Below are 22,154 nucleotides of genomic sequence, written 5' to 3'. Positions count from 1 at the left end.
TGAGCAGATAGCTAAGCCACTGCTAGAGACGTGAGTTCAAGTTTAATTCCATTTCCACTCCTTAAACACACAGACCCACACCTCAAAATATCTGCCAGTAGAATAAGACTGAAGAAAGTAATTGTGTTGGCACTCACCATCTCCCCTGTTGCAATGATGCAGACAATACTTTAAGGCTCAATTCAGAGGAAGCATATGGGTTAAGGCACTCACCTAAAATAAGCAAGACCTGGAATCTGCTCCCTCTATTAAGCACTGCCTGTAGCAGTGCTTGGGTAAATTACATACAGTGCTACGTGTGGCAGCTGGACCCCTCTGAAAGAGACAAAAGAACTGATTGCCCAGTTCTCCACACCAGTGGCCCAGAAAGCAGGGTTAAATTTTGACACACATCCTTGTGTGTGCATGACTATGCAGGCACTTCTTTTTTTAGCTGCTTTGTCAGCTGCCATAGATTTAAGCAGCATGTAATGACTGCAGTAAGATTCACAGTGAAAGGCTGGCATGAGAGATGTCTGGAAATGACACAGATGTGTAAGCTTTTGTTTGTGCTTCTGCCTGGGAAAGGCACTAAGGGTAGTGGCTGCTGCTTTGCGGTGGGTGCTGGAGAAGGGAGTTGCATGTAGACATTCAGGTAAGGAATCAACCAGGTTGTTGGTTGGTCTGGGTGACATTTTAGCTTGATCATAAAGGATGAGGCAGAAACACTGAGGATTGCTTTTCTTTTTTTTTTTTTTGTTTGTTTGTTTTTCCTCGGCAGATGGATAAAGTCACAGGTTCTCTGTTTTAGAGAATTTTGTATTAGAGGCTGACTTGAAGAAAAAGAGGGCATGTTTTGGTACAACCTAGGGTCGTTCTGGCTGTTAAACCGTCACAGGGTATAACAAGTTTTCCTTGTGCCCTTGGAGGCAAATACATGAAAAATGACGTCAGGGGATCCTCTTCTATTCCCTGTAACAAACTAATTTATCCATAAGAATGTGATCTCTTCAAGGAGATTTTATATCATTAACTTTATTGCTTTACATTTCTGGAAAAGCTTCTGGTTCCAGTGTACGTCCATTTTATGTATAACAAAGAATAGACTGTACGATACAAAGGCAGTTTGGTCCTCCTTCTGCCCCCCTTTGGGGACCCACAAAACAAGACTCTGTTCTCTGATTCTTTCACTTCCCACTTGTGTAGGCATTCAGTGGAACATGGATATCTATTCTAGCAGGCATCAGCAAATATTATTTTTCTCTGTCAGATACAGGTCAGTCCTTTTATTTTTTTTTATTGACCTGTATTTTTTCTAGTAGTGGGAGCTTTATTTTTCTTGGAAAAGGGCCTCAAATAAATGTGGATATTATGTCTTATTTGATATTTTCCAGCCCTTCCAAAATAATATCAGCTCTGAATTCTATTCAGTTGTTGCCATGTTAATGGCCATCAACAGAGCTGTTAAGTAAGATTAGACTTAACATGAAGTTATGAAAACTTTGGATTCAGAAAAAATATGACCTTCATTCTTACAGGTTTATTTTTCAGTTAGAGATGGCTTAATGAAGAACAGCATCAGGTAAAATAAGGTAGGAAAATATTGAATAACTCTGTATCTCAATTGATTTTGTTATTTAAAGAGTAGAGCGTGGTTTTCCTCTTTGCATTGCCATAATACCAGAAACAACACAGAAGCAGATCAGCAACTGTGTATAATAGGACTGTTTTTCTATTGGAGAATTTTGGGACACTGAGTTTGCAACGCCGCAGAAGCCCATAGATGGTTAAGATCATGCAGTTGTAAGTGGCCAAGTGTTTGGTTTTGATTTTACTTTTTACAATATATAAATGTAAATATGAAAAGTACCTCTCTCCACTAATACAGATTTCTTGTAGAGGCAGTGCTGCAATTTTTAAAAAATACTTCCATGTAATATATATAAGGAGGTGATAAAGACTAGCATCTCTACTCTGTGAAAGATAAAGATGATCATGTTTCCAGTATAACTTATTTAAAATAATGTGTTCTCAGTGAAATCAGGGACCTATTTGTTACTTCCTTTGCCACTTACCTATCAGCTAGGTACTTAGATCATCCTCATCAAATACTATGAAAAATATATCCAGCAATTTCCCATGGTTAAGCAACCATACAAAGCTGTGTACCAACACAGTTCAGATGCATTCAACAGAGCTATATTGGTTTATAGCAACTGAAGATTAAATGTCATTATTTTGAAAAGTAAAGTTATACACACAGTTCACGTTAAGAGTAGGTTTTGGCAATACTTACATTTTTGCACTTTTTAAGAGGGAAAACAAGGCTTTCAAAAGGACTTAGCATTGCCCCAGTGCCACTGAAACCAGTAAGATTTTTACTGATGATGTTGATCAAATAAATCCAAAGTTAGGTGAATGCTGAGTGCTTTAAATATTCTTATTTCATACTTTTTATCTGTGCAGCAGGTATATTAACTAAATGTATAGATGCTTCCTCTACACATCCTGCAGCATTTCAAAAAGATTGAGAGCATCAGAAAGAAAAAAAAAACCCTATAAACTAATTTCTATGCAATCAATTAAATTAAGACAAACTGCTGAAAAGAAAGCAAAACCAGGTGATTGTGACAAGGTTATCAAAGATCAGGAGGACAATTTTTCCCATTTTTTTTAACACATGGTGGTTGTGGTGCGAGATCATTCTTCCTTCCACGGAAGCCCAGTGAATGTTCACTGACTATTTCTTGAAGAATGGGGAGCACTTGCACGTAGGTAGGAGTTATCTCTACCATGAACCCAATCAAAAAAGCTGAATGTGAAATACCTGTCCCTCCAAATACAAGGCTTTTCTCTTTGGCCAGGTCTGCCCCACAGCATCTAAGAGCAGGAGGAGACCCCTGTGTATGCCATTCCCTCATTTTTATGAGAAAGAAACCCAGCTGACAGGCTAAAGAAAACCAGTGGTGATTGCCAACATATTCCCCTATCTGGGTTACAGAGATAGCAGAACTGGAGTGCGTGTAAATGTATAAAGCTTTTTAGGACATTTCTGAGTTATTTTTAGTTAAATTAGCTGAAATTCTGCCCGCTTTCAATAAGAATAGAAGCTGTCCTGGAAACCAGATTCTGCTTTTGATTTCCTTATTGTTTCAACTGTAGCCTCAATTTGTGTGTGTTTGCATGTGACAGTACTGGGGCTGATGAGAAAAGAATGAGAGTATATAACCAGGAGAATGAAGACTCAGAGGCAGTCTCCCTTTTAAACAAAAAAATCTGAACTTGTAGAAATTCTGCAGTTTCTTCCATTTATGATATGAAGCCTATAACGTTTTCTCATCATGAGGACAATTCTTGAGAAACTTCATTTAAGTGAAGTGTGATTTATCAAAAAAAATATATACTTCAGAAGGGGATTGCTCTCTAAAAAAGCTTCTCAGGGACTTCAGAGTAGTGTCATCTAACAGGACACATCCATACCTTCTTTGTGCCTCTGAAAGTTTTCACTGATCTCGGGTAAGTCAGTTTTCCCCTCACCTCTTGGTAACTTTAGATACTTTGAAAATGACAATATTTTTGTATTGACCATTCCTTGCTCTTCCCCTCTCTTGTGTAGTCCCCAACAATGCCTTCATTTGAAAAGGTGCTAATGTGACAATGCATAGACCTCTAGGAAAAAAACCCAAACTTCTTGTTGACTGCTCTCCCAGCAGCCCAGGTGCATATAGCTTATAACATTTATTTACAGTGGAATTTCTTTTTTTTGTTTAAGAGGGTTAATTCCTTGTGATTGATTAGCACTTTTTAGCAGTAGAATAAGGTGACCATATGCCCAGTTTTTTTCTTAATCATTATTGTTGTCTTCTCTTTTTTTTTTTTTTTTTTTTCTAGGACAATTTTAATTCAGCTGAATTTGCTTTTTCCCCATTTGTTACTGATAGACTGCTTTCAGTGTGCTGACTGTAAAAATTCTTTTGGAAAGCTGCCTGGTTTCTCTCTAGAGCCTGAAGTAAAGTCTTCAAAGTAAGATTAAGAGTGGTTTGTTCATTTATTTATTTATAAACAGTATCTTCAAGAAGGGGAGATGGGTCTTTTATTACATAGACCCTGAAATTTTAGTTCAAGTCTAGTTCAAGATGCAGGCTCTTTACATCTTTTATTCAATAGAAACAGCGCTTTCTCATTAGTTCTAGAGGGACCATCTGCTAGAGAGTGCAAGAATCAGCAAAGCTGCAGTTAATGTTTTTCATTGATGGTCTTATCAATTGATTATTAGTTTTATATTTCATGAAGAAATGCAGAATAATCTGGAAAAGTAAGGATGTTCTATGGATTATCTGTCATCACAAGGGTTGGATATGCTGTGGAAAAGTACTCTGTAGCAAGTGTAAGAAATGCTTCCTGATTAAGTGTTGCTGTCTACCATTCATCTACAGTCAAACTCAACAAATATATCTCATGAAAGACTTCAAATGTTTGATCTCAATCAAATCAATAAAAGCTTTTCCTGGTAGCTACAAAAAAGGACTGAGGTTTGAAGTTGTGTTAGTTTTAGATAGAATGAAGTCTTATTTTTGATTTGGATCTCCAAAATATAGCTCATGAGGGTTTGCAAGGCCATCCATAGTTATCAGGTGTTTAGCTTTTCCATTTAAGAGTCTTAGAATTGTCTGTCAACGTGAATAAGTGATGCCCTAATGTTTCTTTGAGGCAGGGAAAATATATTCCTCAGGGTCAGTGCCTCAGGGATGCCACTTATATTCTGGGGCATGTCCAGGCAGCATTCAGTTTGAGTTGCTAATATTTCAGCATTTGCATTTAGGCATCTGAACATGATCAGCAGAGTCAGAAACAAAATGTTGATATCCTCTCTCCTAGTTATATCTCGGTTAAAACACCAGGGCTTGTGTGATGTTTATGACCTTCTTCCTTTCTTGTAGATGCCAAAGTACACGATATTACAAATACAGTCTTGTTTAAAAGATTAAACCAAATAATTTTAGCTTTAAGTTACTGATATTTTCTTCCCCTTCACCTCCAGTATAATGAAATGACTGTATGGTACAGGAATAGATTGCCATAATGGAGTGGTTTACATGTTTTAAAGTAGCCCTGCAAATCTTCTAGAATTGCCGGAGAAAATGAAATACACAGTTAATACATGGGTCTAATCCAGTGTCTGCAGAAATTGGTGGGCATGCTGGCAACACATTTTTCATCAGAGCAAGTTCTGCTTAAGGAAACTATAATACTAAATAAGCAAAAATTTGGGAATGCTTCTGAGAATTACAAGGAAGAAACATAAAATGTAGAGTATTAAAATTGAAGCTAGAAGCAGTGCAAGGTCGTTGTTTTTATTTGTAAAAGCGAGGTGGAAAATAAATAACTACTGAGGATGGTTAGTGGAATTCTGAGCTTCAAATTTGGCCTGTCAGTGAACTGTTTTCTGAATTTTTTTAAGAGAAGATGATGATTTGCTGAAAGTATATTTTTAAAGAAGAGAACTGTCAAATCCAAATGATACATCAGTGGAAAAACATTTAAAAGACCAAAATATCAAATTTCCTTTAGGCACTTTTGCAAGGTGTCTGGCTTCCCAATTTTTTTGTCATTCAAAATATAAGCAAATGTAAACAGCAAAACTCAAATGGAACAATTTCGAAGTAGTTGAAAGGAAAATTCTTGCTGGGTCCCAAACCCCTTTTTTGACTCATAAATGTACATGCAGTTTTGAGTTTTCGGACTAAGCCTGACTAAAAAATTTGCAGTGCTTTGAAGACTCTGAGAAGTGAAAAAAAAATCCATGTTTTAAGTCCTGCTTAAAACAACACTTTGTGGGCTATTTGTGTGCTAAATATATATTATCTTAATCCTAGCTGACAAAATGAAACTGTTCCTTTTGTTTTATCTAGACTGTGATATTTATCAAAAAAGGTGATAAAGACAAGGTTATAAAACTTGGATAGAACTACATGTTTTACACTAAGTGTTATTGAGTCTCAGAGAAGTAAAGATATCTTTATTTATTGTAATGTCTGGGAGAGAATGAAAGATTTTACAATTATTTTGACCATCACACTTAATTGAAATGAGAATGTGTAAATTTTCTGTAGGAGTAAAACAGATGGAGGTACTATAATATAGTTGCAATTTTGTCTGTGTTAATTCCTCTTTATAAGCCTGAATCTCCACCTCATTACCTAACATTAATGAATTCATGCCACACAAGGTTCAGCTAAGGGAAACAATAAAAAAATAAATGCACAAACTAAAGCAGCGATGAAATTATCATCTGAAGGAAAAACTTACATGATTCACCATGTCAGTAAAGGTACAGGAATAATTGGTTATATGGATCACTGCTCCTGCTGTGAAGTATCAGAAATCACTGGATCAATCTCATACGCACACATCCCTGGAGTGTGCGTGACTAGGAGAACAATTGCTTTTCTGCAAAAAAAGCCCTGAGAACATTTGTCTCCATCCACTGGCAGTTTCATAAATAATGTCATGTCTTCAAAGCACGTGAATTAAAATCTTTCGTTTTAGACTACATTTGGCTATCTCTGTTACCGTATCAAATCTCTGCAATTCTGTTAACTTTAGCAATGCAGGCCATAGTTATGACGGATACTAAAAAATGAAAACATTGTAAATACAAAAAGAGGGTGAGAAACATTATGAGTGTGTGAGATTGACCTTGGAGATCACTGTCTTTTCTTTTAATTTCATTGTTGCCAGTAACCCCCTGATTTAGGCACCAGGCTACGCACTGACATTAGAAGGATAAATCCAGACTTGTCCCTCTTAACTTAGATGCTAAATGTGAAGGCTGTAAATATGAACTGACATCCCAAGCCCACTGGATTGCATCTGGGTTTGCATGTGGGAACATGCTGCTTTAACTTCTAAAGAAAACTGGAGCTGAGAATGACACTTTCAAGTGTTCATGATCAGTGCACAATATAGACAAATAATCCTTCCTTCCTTCCCCAGAACCATTACCTTATATGTTACAGGGCATGCTCAGAACCACCGGGCTGACAGAGGCCTCTTCGGTCTTCTGAAGTTTCAAGATTTGCATTGGGAATGCTTGACTATAATTTGCTCTTGCAAATCTCAGGTCTGTTAGAAACTGGTGTTGAAAAGACGGTTCCACGTGCCTGCAAATAGAAAAAGAAATAGCTCAGAACAAGCAGAAGGGGTTAGTTTTGACAAGAAGTCATAGCAAGGTGCTCACTCCATTTCACAACTCTCCCATGAACTGGAAGAAATGGTTTTTGTCTATAAGTAACGTGAGAAAGGAGACTGAGTGCTTTTCTACAATAGCCGTTTAGTCAAAGCAGCAGAAGGTAGTCAAATCATTAATACTCATGACTTTTTTTGAAAGACCAGTGACTGACTCATTAGTAAGTTATGTGGCTCTTGTGTGAGTTTGTGTTAGATTTTACTTACCAGAGGTGTAGAACAGCATTACAAATATTAGCTGAGACTCTGATTTATCCTTTTGTTATACTCCTTCCCGCCTATGTACCAATGGGAACCCAATTCTACTGAGTGTGTAGTGTAAAAAGATCAATCAGCTAAATGGAATTTAACTTCAAGAGTTTCTTCCAGGCTCCATAAATATCCATAGATTCAAAAGGTCATGGAAGAGTGAAGATGTAAATTACATATATATGGGCTATTTTAGCATAATTTTAAAAATAATTGTAATAAGCTTGTGATGAGGGGTACAGAGAAGTCTAAACAATTTTCTGAGTCTTTGCACTTTGTTTTGTATAAAAGACTGTAATGCAAGTATTGTGTGCCATTTAAGTGGTAGTAAAGACTGGCAGTAAAAGCCATTGCAGTATTTAAACACTGGCAATTAGTTCAACAAGTGATTTTTGTTTTGTTTTGTTTTTAACAAGCAAATGATAAACAAGGGTGCAATGAAAGAGGTTCATGAGATAGAAGGTAAGAGCTAAAATGAAAGATCAGTCAAGTTGTCAAAACTTTATGTAGCGTGTTTCTCTTGCTGATGCTATTTATATCCCAATTCAGAAATAAAGGGGATTTCTCTCTCCCCCCTCTCCACCCCCTCCCACACACTCCCAGGCTAGAGCAGAACATACAGATTGTTATGTTGCTCTGTGTTTAATAGCTGCACAGAAAACCCAAGAGTTTATTTTTATGATATATCATTAATTTTAATGTAGAAAGCATCTTTATCTCTCTAGCAGTAAAAAGTTGCCCCTTTTTTGCCACATTCACTCAGGTCTGTGTAAGTTATTTCATATGAAGGTCAAGTCCCATTTTCATTGCTATCGTGCACAGATACCTGAAGTACTACAGTAGCCCCATGATCTTACAAGGTGGGCACACAGGTATGTCGTATACCATTGTGGTTTTGGGGAGGAGTGACTGCCTTTTAGTTCCACAATCGTTGTATCTTTTTTCTGATTTACATTCAGCTCTTGTACACACTTTCTGCAGAGCACTACATAATTTAGTGTAGGGAAGAAAACACCAGGCTGGCTCTACATACGGAAAAAATCTGGTTGGTGTATGTTATTTTTTCTCTGCCTAGAAGAGGATAGGGAGGCAGAGGGGATAAGATAGGAACATGATTATGCCTTACCATTCATTTGATTTTTTTCTCATCATGAATATGTTCTATCCTTATGACCCCTGCAAAATGGCATTACCATTAGATGGTAAGCAAACAGACCTCTCTAAAAATATAACACTTTAACAAATTGTTTAGCAATGACTGCATGCAGCCATCAGGCAAAAACACTGACGAGGATGACAGAATTTCAATACAGAATGTGAAAGTATTAAAATAATCTGAGGATTGACTGGAAAAGAAAAGCCTGATTAAATTTTCTTGATAGCTTCTGAGGCAGAAAAGAAACCAGACGTCTCTGTGTCTATATTTATTACTGGAACCTCTGTTCATTCTTCCTGGCTACTGTAATAGAGGGGGGATATTGTCCCCTCTTGGGAACTGAGAGGCTCAGCCTGGAAGATATTGTCACTGTTCTGCTATTGAGTTTGAATTTCTGTTTTTAAGAGAGAATGGGAAAAGTATTCTGAACCTTTGCCCAAAACTAAAAATAACCCTGCTAACTATTTCCCCCCTCTTTGCAGGGATTAGAAGCACTGAAATACCATAAAAGAGGCAGTTTTTAACACTCTGAAATTCAGGCCAAACAGTGTTAAGGGAGATCAAGGGGTGTCTAAACCTGAGTCCTAGAAGAAAAAGAAGTGGAAGAATTCAGATAAGCATCCATGTTATCTTTTTATTTTAATTATAACAAGTTTTTTAATGTTCACTCTTCACTAATTCCCATCAAAAACAGTTTAACAGCCATCTCAAACTTTGTCTGCTAGTATCTGATGTTTTTTCCTTTAATTTTTATGGTTTCACCAGACCTTTGACACTAGCCAGAACTGGATGAACAGAGGATGGATGAGACATAAAATCTTGCATTTCAGTTTTAAGAAGTTTTTATTGAAGGTGGTGGTAAAGGAAATTGGAAAACCAGTAAATTATCTAGATAACTGCTAGAATACCTGCTAAATAGAGACAGAATTTTCTGGAAAAAATATATTGTTATCTATTGCATAAAACTTAAATTGTATCTAAGCCACGTAGGGTAGGACTCCATTCTGTTACCTTTAGGCTTGTACAATGTGGATGACTAATTTGATGCTGACGCTCTCCATCTGGTGCATATTAGATATCTACTTGTCATTTTTACTAGTCTTAAAGTGTAAGGCTTTACTAGACTTAAGTGTAAGACTGTTATTAGTCTTAAAGTGTAAATGTGCCCTTTACATGATAAAAAGGGCTTGCAGGGAGTGGCTGAGACACGGGAGAGACCTCACTGTAAACATCTGCATTTGATGAGATTAATCTTTCTTGTGGTACCTATTTGCCGTGTGCCTGTTGCAAACAAACTTCCAATGTCTCAGGACTCTGTCAGCAGCTGAAAGAGGAGCCATTTTATTATCACTACAGTGGAGACGAAAACCACGTCTCTGTTAGCATTTTTGTCATTATGACTATGCCAGTTAGGGGATATGATGTTTAGTGACATTTTTGTACTTACAAAACCAGCAACATAAGCAATTATATTCACAACTTCAACTCTGATGCACGTAGTCAGCATAAAATGCATTGGCAATATATCACTTATGCTGGTAAGAGATGCATCTCTGCTAGGACGAATTTCCAATTCATTGATAGGCCCCTTATAACGTAGACAAGAGCTAAGGAGGGAGATAATAATGCTTTCTCTAAAAAGTAGTTTGTTGCGGTTGTTTTGTCCTGGAGTTGACCACCTTAAAGTATTCTCTCCAATGTTGTTTGATTCCTCTTTGCTGAAGGAAAACAAAACAAAATGAGAGATATTGACAGGTCTGGGAAGCAGTGTGAATGAAATGCACAGGGAATAATATCCTTCTGGAAAAGTTTTGCAGAAAAGTATTCAATTTATTAGCTGCTTCTTAAAAGAAAGAGTATAAGATGGGAAAAAAAGTGAAATAGCCCTATGTTTCTGGGAAAAAAAATCAGAAAGCTTTCTGATTTTCTCTCCTAATACTGAGCTAGTCTCTTGTTTTCAAATGTTGTTGTAATTTAATTATGGTAGCATTTTATTTATGGGGTGGCAGGATTTCAATTTTTTTAAATTTATAAATCCACCAAGTCCCACATAAAGAAAATAGAGTCAGTTCTGATCTTTTCAGTCAGCATTTGCTATTACCATAAGAATCACAGAATCATAGAATTGTTTAGGTTGGAAAAGACCTTTCAGGTCATCTAGTCTAACCGTTAAAGAAGACGCTGAATGTGCTGGAACTGTTCTCTAACATTGAGGCTCTCTTCCTCTCCAAAAAAAATGGCTGCACAAAAACTGTCTGTTGGATGTGGTCTCCAACACAGGATTTGTGCCTTCAGCCGTGTGTACAGCGCTTGCTGACTTGAGCCAACACTGTGTTAGGGAACATGTTTCAACAGTATAGCCAACTGGGTACCAGTATCCAGCATGGAGCTCGTTACTTTTTACCTAGCGTATTTAAAATACACTTTATTATCATAAGAAGAATTTCACGTGAGGTGGTCTCTGGACTTGGAGATCTTGTGAACAGCAGTAACGTTAACTCTTTCATACCTGTACAGAGAGTAACATTCAAACAGCTATGGACAGCTGTGTGCCTAAATGGACAATATACATGTCGTCTTCCTCATAGTTCCAAGTGCACAGAATTTCAAGGTTTTTTTTTTTTTTCTTCAAAATGATGGCTGTGAGAGAAGCTAGGGATAATTTGATGTAAATCACAGTGTGTGCTATGAAATCACACAATAGTGTGACACAGGAAGAAAGCTAAACAGAAGTGTAAAACCAATTGAGGGTGAATGGAATATGGTCTGCCTTCCAGCACTTTTCCAATACGCTAAGACAATGTCACGCCTTTGGGGCACAATGCCATGGAAATTTTAGCAGTTAAAATGATCAGAATTTTCAGTTTCCTGTCTCACAAACAAACAAAACCAAATAACTTTCATACATATGAAACAATAGTTGTATTTTTCTATTGACATAGGAGGAGGATTGCAATATAATGTCTTTTCTCCTACAGCATCCCTGTGTTTTCTCAGGAAGCCTGAATTATTCTTTCTCTGTATAATTTTTGAATTCTGGTTGATGTTATTGTGGGACTTCTTTGCTTTGGTAATATTTCCTAATGAATAAAGAGTCCAGTATTTCTGAAATAGGTTGTGTATAAGTTCCTTCTACTTGAAGGACAATATTGGGTCATATGAGTTTTTTAGGTGGAAACATCTTATGACAGTGGATTAAATACAGCTTGGGAAAATCAGAGGTGATTTTGGGTATCTCTGCGGATGGCTGGCATTTGAGCACTGGGAAAAACATGTAGGGGCAGAAGAGCAAGAAATAGATGCTGGTATATAAACTGTAGAGACTCATTAAGACACATGAAATGAAAGAGATGATGAACAAACAGGTTTCATACCAGAAAATGAGTAAGGAGAGGAGAAGGTGAACTGCTTAACATGGCTATCCAAAGTCAAAATGCAAGATCTGAGATGGAAGGAAGCTGTTGTTCAAATGACAAGCCATAATTTAGAGGAGAAGAATCACTGTCAACCTTGGAGAATGTGCAAGAGTGCTGGGAAAGGAGAAGGGTGAGAAATCAAAGTCAAGGTTAGTACAGATATGCATATTTCTTATGCTACTAAATAGAGATTGACAGAGCTTCAGACTTCACTGTGTGCATCACACCTGTCACAGGCGCATAAAAATGCTAAACTGCGGACAGGACAATTAATTCCCTCAAGCTTTTGGGAGGATGTGGGAATGGAAGCAAATAGCACTATATTCAATACCAACACACCCCAAAGCCCAAGTTAGTGCTTAAAACCTCCCCTTCCCCAAGAAATTAAGTGCAGGTGTGAGTCTGCATTTGGCTCCCCTCACAGCAGTACCTATCAGGGAGAGGTCAATGACATGTGTAAGTACCTGCTGGCCACTTATTCCTCCATCCAACGAGGCTCTGCTTTCCCTATAAACTCACAGCTCGGAGGGGTACAGTTGATTGGCTTTCCTTCTGTTCAGTTCCTCTTCTTTGATTTACAGAAGTCTCCCACATCCTTTTCATAGGTCCTTTTCTAACTTCACTGATAAGGGATTTCTCTGTGTCCAATTAGTAAGGCTAGTGTATCAGGCTGGAACTAGATAATTAAAAGAATGAAAAGAGGCAGAGTGACCTTGGTTCACAAACCTCCATGGGCAATTTATAAAACTTTAAAGATGGCAAGAAAATGTATTAATATTATTATTTTATCCCTTGTTCATCAGAAACAGGGTGATTGTACTTATATAACTTCAAGGCCTCTCTAAAATCAAGAGGAAGGTGAATTTCTTTTTAAAAAAAAAAAAAACCTGTTTATTTGACAGCTATATATTTCTAGGATAAAAATGCACTTTTCAAGTTTCCAAATGAGGGGTTGACTTTACTGCATTATATTTAAAAGCATATTATTTGTTTTGAAGGGACAGCCGGTATTACGTCTTGCCTGTTAGCCAAAACACCATGAGTGGCACTATTCTTATGGTAAATCCAGAGCAATGGAAACCACAGAAAGCAGGAAATCCCATGCCTCATTTTGCCTTGCCTGCTCTCATGGCTTTCATTTAGAAGGAGTAAGAGAGAGATGTGCTGCCTAGGGTAAAAGAAAAGTTGTAGTACAGCACATATTTGACTCTTCCGTTTATGCAATGTAAATATAAGTAATCGTGTATTTGTGCCTTTAGCAAAGAATGATTAAACAAGGTGCCAAAAAGTAATCGGGGAGGTGTAACTTTTAGGCTGGAAATTTCTCTTATCTAACTGTAACCACCTGAGAGAGAGATGCAGTTCAGTTATTTTGGCTTCGGTAATAGTCAGAAGAGGGAGACAGGCAGAATTATCCAGAGCTTTTTTATCCGAGGGCTCATAGCAAAAAGAGATGTTGGGGAAAGACTTTCTAGACATGCTCTTCTCTCTGCCTGCCTGCTTCTCTCTTTTTTTGGTTATAAATGTAGCCCAGGTGGCTAGCTTAGACTAGATGTTTAATTTTTATTTAGTTCTCTATAGCTAGGGAAGATAAAATCCACCAGAAAAACAGGCCAGTATACCACTGTGTGTACATACAATTTTAAAGAGATATTTAGATTAATGGACTGTTGGTAAATCGTATTATAGCCATAAGGTTGAGCTTTTGAAACTAATACTTTTTTTAAAAAGCACATAACTAATAAGAGTAATAACTTGCTATCAGATGTGTAGGTCAACAAATGTCAAAGAAGGAAGGAAAATACTTAATAGTGAAGACACATCCTTGGCTTTTAGGTGCCTTGAGTTTCCAGTAGTATTGGATTATTTAGTCTCTGCTTGTGTGTCCATCTGATTCCAGGTATTATGTTGTGCTCTATTTGCTGGGCTAATTTATTTTTCTTTCCTCTGTGTATGCGTGTCTCCTCTGTGTGTGTGTTTTCATGTGTGTATGTTCACGGGATGAAGTCTGCTCAAAAAAATAAATCTAGCTATATGGGCTGAAAACAGATAAGTGTAAACTTAAATATTTCTCTTCTCAAAATACAACCGAAAGACCAGTGTCTCAGTCTTTATTAAGGAACTGTCTGTTATACGAAGGTGTTCCCATTTCAGCAGAGGAATGGAATTTATCCATTTCCAGATAAAGCACTTAACTCACAAAATTAAATACTTTTATCCTCTTAATTCCTCATAAAGGGCCCTGAAAATGGACAGGGTGCTAAAATGTGATTCCAAAAATCAGCATTGAAATATTCCTGGCTCTATTTAGATGTCCCTATGTGTATATATCTAGAGGCTGAGGCCAAAAGATCTATCAAAAACTTTTCCTCTAAACATTTCAGCAAACAACCTCCTCATTAAAATGGTAAATCTCACTGCCCAGAAATAAGAAGCATTTTCAGTCATGTGTCTCACCTCTGGGGTTTTGTTTTCTCCGTGTCTGATGTGCTTTTTCACATTTGCTTACTTCCAAGACATATTGCAAAGCCTGGGCAGCAGGATTTTGTTATGGTGTGCAGGCATGGTGTGCATCCCAGATTTTTAGCACCAAGAATTACTCTACTACTAGACAAAAGTGACAGCTGATTTCTTACAAACAATGAAGTATCAACATTTTACTGGTAGGCACTGTTTAAGGCTCCACTTAAAACATAATGTCAGACATAAAAGTGTGCCCTTAAAACCACTGCTGCTCCTAAAATCTTCCCTACAGCTTTCAAATTTTCTTCCCTGTAGGTTTGCACTTTTTCTTTTACTGTTATACTCTGTGCAGTTTTTGCCGGTTTTGAAATAAACCTTCCAATTTACAATCTGTCTATTATTGGCACTCAATTATTAAATCCCTTCACAATTAAGTCATTCCAGTGTCTTGAGAATTTATTACCTAGGAGTTAACTCTTTGTTCACACATTTGCTATCTATGCTACAGTCCCAAGAGATTTTCTTCATAGATCTTGTTATTCCATAATGCTAATTGGTGCCAGTGGAGGATACTTAAATGCCAAGCTATTTTCAGTTGATCTACAGCTATTTCACTAATGAACTTGTACCGTAAGCAGAATAAAGCTAGAGCTCCAGCAGAAATGTATGTATTTGGATTTCTTACAAATGCTTCTGTTGAATTGGCAAAAGGGTACACTTACTCATAAAATGCATGAACAAATTTCAGCTGGCCAATCAACATCTGTTATAGAGATAAATATGAGCCAAAATTTCTTGTTCTAACACTCAGTATTTGGCCCAGAAAGGATGATTATTTAAACTTTTCATGGCTGGGTCCCAAATACAGTCTCAGAGCCAGCTAACCCAGCTACCAGAACGGTAGGCCATATTCCATATCCTGCTGGAAGGCTTGGTTTCCTTTTAGTTCTATCTTTCAATTCTTTGGCATTTTTTTAAACCTGAATTCTCATTTTCCATATAGTAGTACTTTGAAGAATTAATAAATGGAATTGTGTCTGTTACAAATTCCATTTAACTGAATATGCAAGTAGTCACCTTCTTTGCTTGACATTTGTGTATAGCTTTTTGTAGAAGCTATGCATATGAAAAGTTTGATAATAAAAAATTCTGACAAAAAGTAGGTTTTGAATGAATAAAAAATTTTCAGGGGATATCGATTTCAACATTCATGTTCAAAATATTAACATTTCAGAAGAAAAGCTCAAAGCTGATAAAATGTCTTTTTCAGTACTTTTCCTTTTGTGACAATTTTAAAACTTTCCAATTTCATGACAAAACCCTATATCAAAATACCGGCATTTTCTGAGGATACAGATTCAATGTTCTGAGCTTCTCCCCTATAAACTTTTTCATTTCCTCAGTCTCTCATATTAGAACAATAGGTTAGATGCTGAGCTGTTTTTTCCTGAACAAGCTAAAAAAGAAAAACATTTCCTTTGGGAGACACTGCACTGCCTGCAGTACTCTGTCCTGCAGACTGCATTAAATTATCTTTGAAGGTTATCAGTAATATTCTGCTGAATATCAAGAGGTGTCACTGTTGAGCAGTAAAAGGCGTCCCCTTTGCTGAGTGAGCTGCCCTTGTGAGGTTTTAATTTTAGCTTTTTTCTTGCAGCTGTAGAAAATGGTCTCCAACCCAACTGCCTATTAAGGCTGAAACAACTTCACTTACTGCTGAAAGCACTCATAGAACACAATAAACAAATTATCCTTGTTACAGTGGTCAAGGGGTAAAAAATATCTGACATCTTGCTTTATTCTAACTTCAACATTAACACCATATTAAAAAGGGTCAATGTGTAGCTTGTACACAGAAGTCTGGATGGAGATATTCTTATTGATCCAAATAAACACATAGATCTGACCTTCTAAGAACTCTGAAACTGTCTGTTTTAGGAAGTGAAGAATTTTGAAGATGGACACAAAGGAAGTGGGTATTGCAATCCAACCTCAGCAGTGCTAGAAGCCCTAGCCAGGCTGTGGGTTAGATCCTGAACATTTTGGTGTAACTTTGCTACCGTTGATCTTTACAGACAGATTTCCTTTCTGTCCCTGGAATCTTAGCTAATGCTACCCAGGCATCGTATATTTTGAGATGTCATTTCTCATTTTTAAGGATAAGGAAATTTCTCCCATATTCATCATTGTGACAGCTCTTAGGTCCTACAAGTTCTGTGTTTTTTTTTCTTGTGTCATCGTCTTAAATTTTCTACACAGAAGCAGATGATGGGAGAAAGTGGAATTTGACTCATCAAGTGTATTCTTGAAAAAAGAGAAGTCTCTGTCCCTAGGTTTCCCATAGGAGAAATTCACCAGGACAGGAACCCTGAGGTCTCAGGGTCGAACCCATTTTCAAATGCAGATGGAATAGTTAATGTTACAGTCCTCAACCAGTCTGAATGGATGTTTCTTTGATTACTGTCATCTTGATGCAAATGCCAATGTAGTTACTGAACGCTTCCTTGTACTTTTCTTTGTTGACTTTAGGCTTAATGTTTTTTAAAGCTTTCATGTTACAGATAGCATCTCTTTTATCTGCTGTGGTGTAAATATAAAGTTTCTCATTGTTAAATTCAAATTCATGTTCCTTTTTGAAGGGTTTCATTGAAGACTCTCCTAGCCTAAGGTTATTCTATACCAAGTAGCACATGTAGAAGCTTAAACAGGATAGAATCATTATTATTAATTTATTAAAATCAGATTCTGAGTGTTCCATCCTTACTCCCTTTAGATTGACATGGAAACAAAATTAAGTATGTTTATGTGAAAGTATATTGAACCATTGATGTAAGAAAATTTTATCTTGATGGAGTATCTTCAAAGGGAAGGAAATCTTCCTCATGGGTAAAAAAGTAAAAGCTTTTTGCCTTTTAATATAGTTATGAGGAAGGACAGAGGTCAAAAGCTTTTCCTGATGTGTATACAGTTATGGAGCCACAAGTCTCTCACTAAAATTGGAGCTTAGAGCAGAAAGTCTGTGATGAAAGTACAGAGTTCACTTTCAAATGTTTGTCATCTTTTTGACATGGTACTTTGTGTCCAACTGAAGAGCTAAATAAGCCTAGAAATACTCAAAAAACCTTCAGCCACAGATAAAGGCATACATATCTCCCTGTGAGGAAAGCTGAATTCTATTGATCTAGCAAGGCCTGGTCAAACTATAAGACAAATACTCTTAGAGCTAAAGGGTAACTCTGTGTGAGGGAGCATTTTGACCCCTTTGTGGCCTTGTGCCCCTGGTATGGCAGGTGATTTCATGGCACACTCATCCTGGAACCTGGAAAAACACCGGCAGAGGGAGCAGCGGGGCAAACAGCCAGCATTTCATGGCATTGCTGCCCAGCTTTATGAGGGGGATAAAGTCAGACTATTTCCTTGTTTCAGTTTTGGTTTAGTTCTAACAAAGTTCAGCCTCTGGACTTTTTGTACATGTAAGAGGCAAATGGCAGGGGATTTTCAGGATGTTTTCTTCCCTCCACACCAATTACTTATGTCTCTCTCTTCTTACTGGTGAGGTATGCCTTATGAAGTCAACCCTGGGAATGTGAGGGGGCTCTCTGGACACCCCTACTGCCTGTTTGGTGCTAGAACTTTACAGTGAGTTACTTGCATAACACGGTACTTGCACAAGCTCCTCTGTCTGTGTGGATTTGGTTCCTCGGTCCTCTTTTGGGAGATAAGGCATTCAGCTACAACTTCCATGGCAATTTCTCTTTTGAGTGTGTAGGCTGATTTGTCTGGCCTGCTTCTCAACGCAGGCAAGCCCAGCTCTCTGTCCTGCAAGCCCAGGGAGGCTGACAGTTCTCTGAGCTGGCTCTTTGGGGCTGGGGCCAGCTGGGGCTTCACTGCAACCAAGAAAGAGAACTTTGAGTTTGTCTAGGTTTCCTTGAGAAGTGGAGACATTCTCACACTGTAAAACTTGTAAAGTTCAGTAGAGACAGACAAAGTTTGGATACAAGCTTATTAAAAACACTATTTAGACCCCAGGACCATTACCTATCTCCTGACATATATCTCTGCTTAGACTTGGGTTTTCATGTGATCCAGGACCCTGGGAAGCTTAAAGGGCCACACCACTGAAGTGAGATTGCCTGCCTTTGGTCCATTTTTATCAATAGAATAGAGTTAATGCATTGATCCTGCTTTTCCCATTGGAGTCTGCATTAATAATAAATCAAGCATCATTAACATATGTTCGAGAATGTTTGGGAGTATTTAAGTTTCATGTTACGTTAAGTGACAACTCCTCTGAAATCACTACTGTAAAGGACACTGTCGCATCATGCAGGAGTTTTCTCAGGGTTTTCTTAATATTATGACATAAAAGGCCTTGGGAGATCCTGCATGTGAGAACAGATTAAGTAATAAATAGAATTAAAACAATTGGCTACATTCCAATGTGTGGATTAAAGTCTGTATTTCAGAGTGTTCCGGTCTCCAGATCTTCCAGGTGAAGCTGGAAACTGAACAGTGTGGAGGAAAAAAAAAACAAAACAAAAATGGTTAGTGGGTAGAAATGGTCTGCAAGGAACACCCTGAAGAATTCAATCAGTTTGATTTATTAAAAAGGTGTTGGAGAGGCAAGTTGCTTACGATGTTTACTGATGACTTTTACAGACATACGAAAGAAATCCCAAGAAAAAGAACTAAACCTGAGATCAAAAGGGAGTACTATAGGAAAAGACAAAATCAATATGTGAAAGCTGAAGCCGAATACACAAAGAAAACAAATACTTAAAAATATTCATAACACTGATATTGATTAAGCACTGCAACATACTGCTGAAGGAAATATTAGATTCTTCATGGCCTCATCTCAAGGATGGATGTCTTTCCAGAAAGTGTGTTTCAGTCAAGCATAACTCAGTAAGGGTGAAAGCAAGGGTAGCTAGCTGAAATTTAGTGACCTATGATCTACAAGATATCTGGTTGTTTTTTAGCTTAGATATATATACAAATATATGATAAATGGTGAATCATGGATTACAGAGATATTCCGTTGATTTCAATGGGCTTTCATGAATGAAGGTTATCAAATAAGCTTCATACTCTAGCAACAGGACCTTGCTTTGGTGCTATGGAAAAATGGCAGGTATTTTTAAAAGTCCTTAGGAAAGAGAGGTTCCTACAGTTAATTAAAATTTGATGTGAGGTAGGGCCTGAATTTACAAAGGTGTTAAGGAAGCCTCCTTCTGCTACTCTCAAAAGAATGCAAACTCCTAAAAGGTTTGTGAATGTAAACCAGGGGTATGGGGGCACCTATACATTTTGGAAAATCTGAGCTGTAACATTATACAACTGTTCTCCCTTATAGACTATTTTAAAGGAATGTATATATCAGAAGTCTTGTAGTGTAGTCCCTTTTTCTGACTCCATGAGCCATAAGCCAAGAACTTTATACCACAGAAAGAAATATATAGAATCATAGAATGTCTTGGGTTGGAAGGGACCTTTAAAGGTCATCTAATCCAACATCCCTGCAGTAAGCAGGGACATCTTTAACTAGATCAGGTTGCTCAGAACCTCATCAAGCCTGGCCTTGAATATTTCCAGGGGTGGGGCATCTACCACCTCTCTGGGCAACCTGGGCCAGTGTTTCACCACCCTCATTGTAAAGAACTTCTTCCTAACGTCTAATCTAAACCTACCCTGCTCTAGTTTAAAACCATTGCCCCTTGTCCTATCGCTACGTGTCCTTGCAAACAGTCCCTCCCCAGCATTCTTGTAGGCCCCCTTCAGGAACTGGAAGGCCGCTATAAGGTCTCCCCGGGGCCTTCTCTTCTCCATGCTGAACAACTCCAACTCTCTCAGCCTGTCTTCATAGGAGAGGTGTTTCAACCCTTTGGTCATCTTCGTGGCCATCCTCTGGAGCTGCTCTAATAGGTCCATGTCCTTCTTGTGTTGAAGGTTCCAGAGCTGGATGCAGTACTCCAGGTGGGGTCTCACGAGAGCAGAGCAGAGGGGGAGAACCACCTCTCTCAGTCTGCATATGATACATATACTGCGTAACTTGGAAAGCCAAAAAAATTCAGCAGCTCTGCTGTAGTTTGCAAGCAGGAGATCCAGTGGTTCCCAGGGGACTCTCATTGCTCTATTGCAGGAGAGGCGGGATGGCTGTGGATGTACAGCCACACACAAATTGACCTAGAGATGTTGAAGTTGCAATGAGCTGGTGCCCATTCTTCCACTGCCTGGCACAGGACAGCTACATTCTCTGCTTACAAATAATGTGAAGATCAGGGACCAGCATTTGGCTACCTCTGTTATAATTGATCCCAAATTCTCTCAGCTAAGCAAAGGAACAAAGAGCACAAAGAATTATTTCTGAAAGTATAAACCTACCTTTTAATAGTGAAAGGTAATCAGGAAGTATCAAGATACTAGAAAATTGGCTATTGTGTTTACAGCACGTTGTAATATGGGGGAGATATCTTACATATCCTCAGAAATTATTCTCTTTCATCAAAGTAACATACAAACATTATCCAAGCACAGAAGAAAGTTCTTTATCTAAGACTGAAAAATAAATTATTTATTGAACATGTAGCCTATGTCTTAACATTGATGCTAGCATAGACGTAGAAAAGAAATTATTCTCCCTTGAGTGAAGAAAAATTGGACTTTTCCCGTGTCTGAGAATATCTACTACATACATGCCTTCATTGTGATTCCTTTTTAAAAGTTCAGTAGAAAGTTCAAGTATGCTTTCTGCTTTTTACTTTTTTATTTTTTTCCAGTCTAGTAATTTTTTTTTTATTTGTTTTTCTTCTAATTAGGAGAGAGATTCTTCTCCTCCCTTCCACTGTGTCTTTGAAAGAACTAAGAAAATGCCTGTTTATTTCTGTTGTGCTAATTCCTTTTTCATATGGTTGTGCACAATGCCTAAAATGATGAGAGCATCTGCATGTGGTCTCTGAATATATTTATTTTGACAAGCTCTCAAGAGACGAAACATGGAAATTACCATATTCTACTTTTTTATCTGTGATGAGTTTCCAATTCCAACCCTCTTCTGCGCCCAGCATCAGCTCTTCATTTCCAATGGTAAAACTTCAATGAGTTCTATTTATTTGTTTTGTAATTAACAAAAAGTTCTGCTCTTGCTTCCCTAGGGCTCATGTTTGTGGGAAGGACACAATCACACAACTGTAGTCTGGGAGGGGTCCCAAGAGCACCTTGTGTGAAGAGCTGAGATCCTCTTCTTGCCTGGCTGTGTTACCTTAGACGCAGGACTATGCATTAAATACAGTTTTAGCTGAAAGTGAGTCGCCCTGCATGTAGTTTGGTGGGAAGAAAGGAGAAGAGAAAATGGGTTGTTTCAAAGGATGTTCTTGTGGGAAAAAAAACATCCAAGCATAAAAGTGGAGGGCCCTGGTGGGTTGTATCTTTTTGTACCTTGGACAGAGGCAAAGGTTTCTGTCTTGCAATCAAATTACTGTCATCTCTTCCATGGAGGCTTAAGGTAAGCCAAAGTACCTTGCATTTGGTGCAGGCTGAGAGTGCGGGCACTTACCGATATTGAGTTGCTTTAACAGAATTTGTGAAGCTGTAACAGGTAAACCACTCAGTCACCACAGTCCTCAAATGCCAGGAGGATCTAC

At 37.9% G+C, this 22,154-nt stretch overlaps 1 long non-coding RNA gene across 1 annotated transcript; it reads left to right on the top strand.

Annotated features, from left to right (window-relative positions):
* Positions 1-499: 499 nt before the first annotated feature.
* LOC134513914 (uncharacterized) lies at positions 500-21,750 on the top strand. The gene is made up of 3 exons (XR_010070542.1): positions 500-634; positions 1,518-1,571; positions 21,666-21,750. It is a non-coding gene; the product is annotated as an uncharacterized LOC134513914 (long non-coding RNA).
* Positions 21,751-22,154: the final 404 nt, after the last annotated feature.

This window comes from Chroicocephalus ridibundus, chromosome 3 (genome assembly GCF_963924245.1).
Source record: "Chroicocephalus ridibundus chromosome 3, bChrRid1.1, whole genome shotgun sequence".
NCBI classification, from domain to species: domain Eukaryota; kingdom Metazoa; phylum Chordata; class Aves; order Charadriiformes; family Laridae; genus Chroicocephalus; species Chroicocephalus ridibundus.
The sequence above is the reverse complement of the archived record's forward strand: the minus strand, read 5'-3'. Positions and strand labels throughout refer to the sequence as shown.